The sequence below is a fragment of the Limulus polyphemus genome, unplaced genomic scaffold (assembly GCF_000517525.1).
Source record: "Limulus polyphemus unplaced genomic scaffold, Limulus_polyphemus-2.1.2 Scaffold6713, whole genome shotgun sequence".
Lineage (NCBI taxonomy): Eukaryota > Metazoa > Arthropoda > Merostomata > Xiphosura > Limulidae > Limulus > Limulus polyphemus.
In genome coordinates, this window is record NW_013672323.1 from 25689 (window position 1) to 37684 (window position 11996).

The following is an 11996-nucleotide window of genomic DNA, read 5'->3' on the forward strand; positions in this document are numbered from 1 at the left end:
ATTACACACCAGTTCTGTCATATCACAAACAGATAATATTACACACCAGTTCTGTCACATCACAGACAAACAATATTATACATCAGTTATGTCACATCACAGATAAATAATATTACACACCAGTTCTGTCATATCACAAACAGATAATATTACACATCAGTTCTGTCACATCACAGATAAACAATATTACACATCAGTTTTGTCACATCATAGATAAACAATATTACACATCAGTTTTGTCACATCATAGATAAACAATATTACACATCAGTTCTGTCTCACGGCATAGATAAACAATACAGCATATTAGGCGCATAGCCTCGCGAATAATAAATATCACAATATAATTTCTGGTGGACACATTGAACTTTTAATTTTATATCTGTGAGGGTTAACATTTTACTTTCTTACAGTAAATACTGTTCTTTTCTCTTCTCTCTACAAGTATTAGAAATAATATTCTACTTTCTTATAACGATTACGGAGAATAACACTCTTCTTCAGCTACTACTGTTATTACCTCTCTACAAGTATGAAGAATAAAATTCTACTTTTCTACAGCGACTAGTGATATTTTCTCTTCTCTTTCTACCAAAGTCTTTCTGATATTTACAACAAATAAATTCTCTCACCACTGATAACCTAAAATACTTTAGGTGTTTAGATAATATGTAACATGCCATCATAAATAATTATCCATTATTATTCAGCGGACTAATTGATTATTTATTTAGTTATGATTTTTTGTCTCGCCAGTGAAGAAAATTACTTAGAGTCTAACTTACTATCTGATTGCAGCAGACTAGTTTCACCGAATTCACAACTCGTCAGTTCTGCTTGTAGGTTGCATAATAATGGGTAGTTAACCGTGACAGTATGTAACATGTTATCCATACACCTAACGTATTTTAAGTTATTAATAGAGAGTAAAGGACTACACCAAAGAAACTATTTACCTTCCACCACTATAGGAGTTCTGATGAGCTGCGAATTCGGCGAAACTAGTCTACTGCAGCGGAAGTAGCGAATCAAAGAATAGATTAGACCTGTACGTCATCTTTTCTTCATGAAATTCGCGTTTTGATGAGTAAAACACATCCATAAATAAACAAATAAGTTTTCTGTCAAAAATGAGTATTATTTTAAGATAACCACCCAATCTTAAACTCAGTTTGTTAATTTTTCAAAATGGGCAGTTTTATTAAAAATAGAAGAAACTATATTTATACGTTAGATTTCGAGAAAAGCTACTCAAGGACTACCTGAAATAGTTGTCCCTAAGATTATGTTAATACTTTACTATGTGTTTCCAAATTGTTTTTACGTGTAGACTGGTGACTAAATTGAGTACTTTCGCAATATCTAATTTGCTTTAATATTTAGTTGTTGTTATTAATTGAAAAATATTGTTTTTTTAAGCGTAAAGCCACACAGTGGGCTATCTTCGCTGTCTCGCACCAGGGATTGAACCCTGAATGTTAGCATTACAAGCACTCAAGCTTACTAATCATGAGCTACCGGAGAGTTAAGTGGAAAAAAAAAGGCAGGATTTATAGCTCAACAGATGGCGCGATGGGTTCAGCTCAATAGATCTTTGACTTTACATGTATATGTAAAAATCTGATTAGTAGGTGTACGTGCAGATAATCATTGTTACTTTACAAGCACATAAAAACACACTTTATATTTTCGTTTTTGTTGTTGTTGTTTTTCTTATGCGTGAAACCTGCCACAGGTGGATTTAATGGGTTTTATAGAATCGAATCAACAAATAATCTTAAACAAAAGAAACAACATTACTATTAGTTATCGAAGTATCTTAGCGCCCACATCTCTCCGCCCCCTAGTAGCACAACGGTATGTCTTCGGACTTACAACGCTAGAAACAGGGTTTCGATACCTGTGGTTGGCAGAGCACAGATAGCCCACTATGTAGGTTTGAGTTTAATTACAAACAAACAATCAAAAATCTCGTATTTTGTAGATGTCTTTCTGCCATACCTTCACAGTCATATTTGTCCAGGTTAATCTAAAACAAGGACAAAATAAATAAAAGTTATTGCTATTTTCAACTCAAAACATTCTTCGTTAGAATGAGTAGTTACACAAGCTTTTAATTTAAAAAAAAACTATGTAATTTAAAGAAATTATCAGAGCAAAAACTTTTTCTCCACATCGTGAAATTAAATATAAAAGTAAATACAACTTTTTTCGCTATTTGCGTTTGTGTCAACTGATTTTTAAAGCTTATAAATAACAATATTTCAGATAAGGCACGGCCCGGCATGGCCAGGTGTTTAGGGCGCTCGACTCGCAACCTTAGGGTCGTGGGTTCGAATCCCCGTCCCACCAAATATGCTCGCCTTTGAAGCCGTGGGGGCGTTATAATGTGACGTTCAATCCTACTATTCGTTAGTAAAAGAGTAGCCCAAGAGTTGGCGGTGGGTGGTGGTGACTAGCTTGCCTTCCCTCCAGTCTTACACTGCTAAATTAGGGACGGCTAGCTCAGATAGCCCTCGTGTAGCTTTGCGCGAAAATTCAAAACAAGCAAGGTAAGGCACGTCAATGGCTGTGGTGACGGTGTGTCTCATTTGTTAAACAGCCTGGGATGTAGCTCAAGGCGACGTGTACACAATACTAGCATTGTTTAATACGTGAAAACAAAATGTACACATAACCGTTGCAGTTGTACGTGACTCACAACCGCAACCTGTCGTTGTGGCAGATCATCGGGCCCATAACGTATTGATTGATTCAACGCGTTGTCGAACAAGCCGATGATAAAATATCTTTCAATGACACTATGTCTCTACGAAGCGTTGGAGCAACGCTATGTGGTGTCGTAGGTCGAAGTTTTCGACTACACGTTCAATAAACATGTTATGCTACTGTAGACTGTTAGCCAACAGGGTTATTATATGTTTACTCTACGCGTTGTCGAAATAGTCAGTAAGACTATACGAGTATAATATGCTTCAAAATATAACGCCTAGCAACATTGACGTTGGAACAGTTTATGTGGTGGGGATGCTGAAAACTAGTGAAAAACATTGAAACATATGTGTATGACAGGAACCACGTCAAGCCAGGGGAGTGCTTCCGCACCCCTAGCAAGATTTACGACAGTATTATTGGCTATTTTGGTAACGCTTAGAATCAATACGTTGCAATTTTGTTGATTTCTAGTTTACAGGGCCAATAACGTGTTGATCCAACGCGTAAATTCCATACGTTATGGCCCCAATGGCTCGCCATATACGTGTAATTTTTCTTATCAGAAAACCTATATTGTTATCATATAAAAGTTGCGATATCACACTAAAGCGTCAGTCTAAGTCTACATCACATATCGCAGAGGGTTTAGTTACTTCTTTCTTTGCGTTACTTCAGCTACAATAATGATTTTGAGAAACTTACTAACATAACAATATCTGTTGTCACAATGTCACAGCTGTTAATTATCCAACAATCTTTACTTCTAGTCATGGTCACAGGGAATCCAATTACCCCCTTCTCAGGTAAGTTTTTATTGTTACTCTTTTTTTACTGCTGTTGTTGTTGTTTATTTTTATATCGTAAGAAGTTTAGCATAAAAAACAAAATTAGAATTTTAACTTTTGCAGGGAAGGAGCTCTGTTACGTAACAAAGTATTACTGTTATATTTAACATCTTTACATAAAATAGTTTTATTATGAATTATTAACATTACAGAAGTATGCCGTTTCTTATGTAATCAGAATACATATAAAATAGTCTTTGTTAAAGTTGTATTATAATTTATAGTAGCATATGACTTATAATCAATAATGATTGGGTATTTTTAGTTAACTTTGTCTTTAAAATCAATATTCTTTAATGACCTACTGTTTAAATCCAAAGTGTCATGAAGTTCTTAATTTAGAAACGCAATTTCGTAAAATATTGACCAGTAAAATTATTATAGGGCAGATGAAGAAGCGTGTGAAAAAAGTAAAAAGTCTAGGGACGCCATCTTTTTCAACGTCGTCATAATGTGGAATTTGGATTAACGTATAGTACCAGCTAACACCTATTGATTTAAATTAAAGTAAAAACTTGAATTAACGTATAGTACCAGCTAACACGTATTGATTTAAATTAAAGTAAAAACTTGAATTAACGTATAGTACCAGCTAACACGTATTGATTTAAATTAAAGTAAAAACTTGAATTAACGTATAGTACCAGCTAACACCTATTGATTTAAATTAAAGTCAAAACTTGCAATCTGAAAATGAAGGTTTCATTTGCGGATTAAATAGGAAGTTAGGTTTTAAAAGACGCATTTTTCCATTTTATTTTTAAAAACTACGTTTCGCTAGATTTACATCGTCAAATGGCAGTATTTGAATAACAGAACAAAACCGTTACGTGTTGCAGTATTAACAATGATACTATATAGCTAAAGCAACAAAATAGCAACAAGCCCAGTAGAACTGTTAAGTGGGGAAAATTTAAAATAAATATAATTTTACATCTGAGTACTGGTTAATACTAGTTTTTATTTTGTTTTTATAGAGAGATATTCTATGGTGTTTCGGTTATTTGTATTATTTTCTCTGTTGATGATTTTAACGTCCTAAAAACCAAAATAATAATTATTTTGAGCCAAAGGAAGGGGGCTTTTAAATATTCTTTTAATCTTGAAGACATTTGTCGGCAGGTTTCTCCTATGTAAGAAGTACCACAATCTTTACGTGTAATTTGACCTCGAAATGCCCTTATAAACAAATCTGTGGGATACAATTTGATCTAGTTTTCTTGCCGGTAGGAAAGTTCGTTCGTTCGTTTGTTTGTTTTAGAGCAAAGCCACATTGGGCTATCCATTATGTCCATCGCAGGAAATCGAACCCCAGATTTTAGCGTCGTAAGTCCCTAGACTTACCGCTGCCCTACCCGGGGACATGGTAGCAAAGAAAATTAAAATTTGAAATCAATATTGTATTAATTAGTTAAATAATATTTATGGTCTAGTATTAGTAGTGACTATGCTGAGGCATCTTGTCACCTGTGTAAGAAATGTAAGACTTACCCTACGTGTACGGGTGGGTCAAAGTACGGATGTTGAAACCTTTTAGTTACATTCAAATTTTAATCAAATGACTTTATTACCAATGTATATCAATAAACTTAGCATCAAAACGTGATTTATAATGGAATATTTAAATAAATTCTCAATCTCTACTTCTATGTATCACTTGACAGTTCTTTGCTCTGTATTGCCTATTTTAGATTGTCTTACTACTCCTATATGACCTTCTGAGTTTGATATAAATGACACAGTTGTAGAATAGATACAGCTAAGAATCAATATCTACGTATAATGTTAAAGCTTTTCGTATTACTGTAATATAAGCCAGAAAGTCTGACCCATATACCACGCTCTCCTTTCATATACTGTATTTGATTATACAGTTTCATCGTTGCTGTTGCCAAGATCTTGACCAAATAAGGGAGTTACTCCACTTATAGCTTAGTTAGAAATCCAGCGAAATTATAATAATTTTAGGTTATTATATTTTTATGTATGTTAATATTTTGTGTTCTTAATTGCATATTTGAAATAAATACATAAGTACTAAATTTCTTGTTTTTATGTATATCTTTATTTGTTGTTATAAAAGTAATTAAAATGAAAAAATATAAACTTATTTGGTTAAATAATAAAACAATAAATGCAAGAAAAACAATTGTTAACAAGGTATGCAAGCGAGCGCCTCGTGCGTTACGTAATTTGATACTTAGTGCAAGTTAGGCTATGAGCTCGTCGTGTGATCTATTGCTTCATTACCGCTAATTAAACAAGTTAGACATGATTCAAAAAGCAATAAAAGTAAATGAAGGCATTTCTGAAAATGTTAGAGGCCTAAAGATATTCGGATAAATAATTATAATTGTCTGATAAAATCTGCTGTCATTCTAGTAAAAAAATAAGCATATAGCAGAGTACCCAGCGTTGCTCGGATGAAAATGGTTTTAAATATCGTGAGTTTTGATTAAATTAACCATATTAATCGTGATTTTTTTTTTTTTTTGTAAACAAATCAAAATGATTTCTTTACCTAACTAAGTATTTTGATTAAAATCACTAAAAATAACAATGTGCAAAAAAAAATAAAAATTTGCTAAAGTTATTTTCATCAAAGCAAAAACTGGGTACACTGTTCCTGTTTCTTGCATGTGCTTTGCATGACGTTTCCAAAACGAAATTCCCTACGTTTTGGTGTCCCGATTTCTGCTGTGAGGTCAAGTGTTGTTTGCAGCTTATCTCTTCTCGTTGCAACACAACGTAAATAAAAATTTGCCGATATCAAATATTTTTTGTAAAGTCATCATATAGCTGATTCTTGCGAGTACACGCAGGAAAAGCAAAGGATATGGCTGAAACAAGCCTATTTAGTTGAGGGAGTGTGCGTGCATGTTGGAGAGAAAGCACCAGCCTTTTTCAGTTAAAGGGAGTTAGAGAGTAGACATGTATGTGTAGAAGAAAGAGAGAGAGAGAGGGTGTGAAAGAACACAAATGAAGGTTCTACGAAGTTTCAGAATCGTTTTAACACATAATAAATCACGGATGGAATGATTAAGAGAAGTCCTCACACAGGGAAGAAACGTAAATAATTGCCATATTGATCACACAAATTATAAAAACAAAATCCGGCCTTTTCAATTTGAGACCAGTTGGTCGTCCTGTTTGCCAAAAATTGCTATATTGGTCACTTTGGTTTCAATTTGGGGCTTCAAAACAGCCTCTGAAGCCGCGGCCATATAGCCCATGTTATTTCCCGCACAAAGTTGTATCTGTACTCCGAGTTTGGAGTTTGTACAGACCCACAGAGAGAGAAAGAAAAACATTCGCGCTTATATATATATACGTATTTGCCATAATATAATGCGCACATTTTTTCCTCCAAATACCTCCCAAAAAAGTTACTGCGCATTATATTCGTGAAAGTTCAATTTTGTTAGGTATTTTACTAGAAGCTACCTCCGAAAATCATTAAAGGTTTCAAAAAATGTTGCATATCAAATGTAATGGATGGGACGGATGATGACGAATGTGGCAATCAGAAGAGGGTGAACCAAAAGTTCAAGGAAACAAAAGCCGATGAATCCGGTGGTAGCGACAATTTTAGCGATGACGAAGATTTTTGTGAAGATGAATAGTTAACTTAGTGTATCACCACGTATAAACTTTTTCAATAAATTTTGTAAAATTGAAACGCAAAGAAAATTTAATGAAAGATTTCCAAAAGCGTTTAATATATCGATAGTTGTTTACTGTATTTAGAAAGTATTCAATACATTTGGTACAACTGATGTGTGAAAAAAAAAAAAATTCTTCAATTTAACCTTTCAAAATTGAGTGCGTGTTATATTCCAGCAAATACGTAGATATATTTGTAATGTTTTCCAAAATCTTTCGAAATTTCGTGAAGATAACACTTTGTAACTTTGGAATTATAGAATGCTAAGTATAGTTACAAAAAGGAGAAGGCCACAGAACCAACGCTGTACACTTATGGCAAATACTATAGGCTTCAGTAGACGTAAAGTATTAGTAATTAGTATTAATGCTTTACAGCTGATTTTTAAATTAAATAATTATTAATCTGACAGTGAAATCCAGAGAGAAGTTATTGAAAAAGTTGAACAGTACTCTATCTTTGATCTTACCGAAAAGAGCTATATATTATTAATTCTTTCAAGTAATTAATACGAAAAAAGGAGGTTAGCTTAGTGTGGCAACTGGACATAGGATAATTTTATGTATATGTCATGCTATATATATATATATAACTGAGAGAGAGAAGTGGCACTCTTCGATAAAACACTCTGAAAACATTAGCATTGTATCAGAAGTCCAACAATTCACAAAATTCAAGAGGTTAATAATATATTAATGTACGTTACATGTCGCCGAATTTATTTTTCTGCTAGCTCCATAGCTGTAGGACTAAACTTAGCAGGCGGACTCGGGGTAGCCCCGGGAGGTGCCCTTGCCCCCTTATTAAGGGGTTACCAAGGGGAGCTAAAACGTGTCTAGAAGGTCACCCACACAAGAAGGAGTTAGGAAATAGGTTTTCACGGTCCTGAACACGAATCTGGCATCGGATTTTGTCTTCTTGGATTCCGATCTTAAGAGTACCATGTTTAAAACTGTGGCCACTCTCCTAGTTACAGTTTAGCAGAACCAAATATGGCACATGTACACCCTAATTATAGGCTAGCAGAACCAAATGTTTTAATGAGTTTGTTTTGGGCTAAGGAGATAATGATAATGATAATGAAGAAGCTTGATCAATACACTGAGACCTCTGTAAATCATGAGGGGCCTTTTAACCTCGGAGTAGATATTTTATGCTGGTTTGTTTAATATAAATAAATGTTATATGTACATTTGCTGTTGTGTTAAACTTATATTAAAGTTTTTCTTCATTACCCATTCAAGCTGTCTCTAAGCATTATTCGTCTCAAAGTGGGTTCCTCGTCATCGAATTTAACTTGGAATCAATTATCAAGTTTGTTAGGATTAAGATAATTGATTTTAACTATCACATATGCAAAAATTCAAAATAATTCTCTCTACATGAAGTGATTGTCACTCTTATTACAGAAACTGTAACATTTGTTGATATTCAAAACTGATGTGAATTTATGCATTAGGCCAAAACTTGAAACACACCTTTCAGAACAGACCTAAATATTCAGGCAAGAGCAAAGAAATTTTAAATTTTACAAGTAACCTCCAAATCAGTTACACTTTTTTATAGTAATAAGACTGAAGTAGTGTTTTACAAGCAGCTTGTGGGTGGTCCAAAATTATCATCACTATTTTAAAATGTAATAATTAAATAACTAAAGAAATACAACCGTGTAGTTTCAACATCTTGTAGCCAAACACAAACAGTTTTTATTGTCATGTCTTTTGTTTTGCTTTTTCACTCCAATAAGTAGTGTTACCCCGTAAAATGGTAACCGTACAAGAAAAGGCTTAATGCATCGTTTGGCTTGCAGGATGGGCCAATTCTGTGGCATCCTCATTCGCAAGACTTCTTTCTTTTGGGGTATATTAAGGATATCGTGCATCGCACACCTATAGCAATCATCATGGAGCTAAAGACCTGGGTAACGGATGCCATCGTCACTGTAACTGTGGACATAATGCAGTGAACGTGGACCGAAATTGAATATCGGTTAGACATGCTGAGAGCCACTAATGGTGCACTCATAGAAGTCTACGGACATGTCAATAAAAGCTGTTTGAGTTGGGCTACAAGATGTTGAAAACTGCGTGGGTGTATTTCTTTAGTCATTTAACTATTAAATTTTAAAATAGGAAGGATAATTTTGGACCACCCTGTTTAATGTAGGTAGCATTATCATTATCTTTATAAAAGTTTTAGTAACTGTTGTTCTGTAGGTGTGATATGCTGTTGAGTTGCCATTAGGCATAGCTAGTGCGTGTTATATTATTGAGTTGCCACTAGGTGTAATTATGCATGTTATATCATTGAGTTGCCATTAACCCAGCTATACGTGTTATATTATTGAGTTGGACTGCTATTAGGCACAGGAATAGTTATATGTATTATTGGGTTAGATTACCAATACAGTGTAAAAACGTTGTGTTGTAAATTGACACAAATATTGTGTTATTTCACAATAACACAAGCTGTGTCCCAGATTTGTGTGAAATATAGCACAATTTATAAATGTAATAGTATAAACAAGTAAACTTCATGTGTTTTCTTTTCTAACAATACAAATAAGGTGTAGTTTTTAATACAAAATTGTGTTTATTTAAGTATATCGTTGTGTTGTGAAGTCACATTTTTATTTTTGGTGTGTGAAGATTATATTAGACTCAACACAAAGATTATGCATCACCCAAAACATTTTTGTTTGTTTTTTTGTTAGCCCACAATTACTGTGTTGATTTTAACTTGAGCGTCTGTTATAGCCATTCGAACAGCAAAGAAATTGTGTTGTTTTATACAAGTTTTTTAGAGTGTTGGTGTAGTAATGTGTGTTACGCTATTGGGTTGGGTTCAGTGATTATGTACATATCTTTATATATAACTGTTCACAAGGTTATTTCTTGTTAAATGCCTCTACAGATAACCTGTAGTAAATCATAATAATACATAGCTGATATGAAAGGAACCTTGATAAAAAATACATAAAATATAATCTATTACTATTTACAAAAAATATTAACAAATAATATTTAAATAATTTACGATTTAAGGAACATGTATACGCGTAGATATTCATTTGAATAACACTTAAATTTTAATCCAACGGTGAAATATTCATTTGTTATTAGAAATGTCTGAAATTATTCCGTAAGGTATGGGTGTGTGTTGGGATAAGGATTATTCTACTGTAGGTGTCTGTGATTTGTTGGCGATAAATTCAAAAATAAACGAACAGCACGCACTTCACTTGTTTTCAAAATATTATATATATTCAGAAGAAGTTAAACGTATGTACAAAATTCCTTACACTATGTAGGTCATAGTTATATCTTAAACACTATACAGTTCTTTTCTTCTTGTCAAAAGTCTACTTAGGCCTATTCAATTGCTTTATAATTCAGTTGACAAACCGAACTATTTTTTTCTGTTCCTATCGCCAGACTATCCGTGTATAGTTTACTTCCATTGTCGTTGAGTTACCGCGGTTGTATCCTGAACTTCAAAAATCGTTGGTTTTTTGTCACAGTCCACTCAGGCTGGTTCAATTACTTTAGAACACCCTTTGACGAAAGAACTTATTCTCCTTATCTCTTACGAAATTAATAGTTTCAATCTAACATATTAACCATTAGGCCTTTCAGTCCCACGACGATTAATTTTGCATTTAACTTTTTTTCATGAACTGCTCCTTCCCGTGACTTTACTTCACTCTTTTCTGCTGTATTTTTCTTCTGCTTGCCGCTATTTAAACGTCTATCGTTTAGACCTTCTAGAAATCTCTATGACCTCGACATCAATGGATTGCACGCAACATCAATGAATTATAAACACAACGTACTATTACCGAGTTACGTAACCAAACTTCTCATAACTATCGCCTTTAAAATAATTGCTTTTAATCCTCTTGTTATGAAAATAACTAAACAATCAGGAAATATTTACTCACAAAATAAATTAATTAATAATACCTACACTAAACAGTCTTTTATATCTGACATAGAGGAAGAATTAATAGCACAATATTATTGATATATTTTAATAACAATTATTTTCTTATTATTATTATTTACTTTCACTTGAATTAACTTTGCTCATAACGTATGCTTCACAACAAAACAGGATTTCACATTCGTAAGTCCTCCGGTGGAACAGCGGTAAGTTTTCGGACTCATAATGCTAAGATATATCAGGGGTTCGATTCCCCACTGTGGATACGGCAGATAGCCCAATGTAGCTTTGCTCTAAAACAAACAAAGGAACAAGACCCGTGCTTCTAACAGATTCATTATTGGGTAAACTGTAATGAACGGCAACTGCCAGTTGTAAAGAACACAAGTATAGAGGACGACGTTTCGAAAGTCTTTCGTATTCTGACCTGAAGACAACGAGTTTCGAAACGTCTTCTTCTACACTTTTTTTTTTTTTTACAACAAGCAGTTTCCGTCCATTCCAGTTTACTTATCATGAATATTCTGCCTAAACAATCTATCAAAGATTCGTTGTTGTAGGCTGAAGAATATCTAACAAATTTAGTAACCCGCAAAAATGTATCTGCGACAAAACGTCTCTTACTATTTTTTCTAAAGTAGCGAAGTTAGACAACCGAAAGCATGTATCTACAACAAAATGGACGCCTCGTTTTCTTCAGAAGCACAACTACCAAGTGGAAACTTATTGATCTTCGCACTTACAAGAAATTACCAAATAAGGGGGAGGGGTATTGTCCTTCGCCATTGAGACCCCATTGTAATAAAGTATGTGTGAATCTTGATAACATT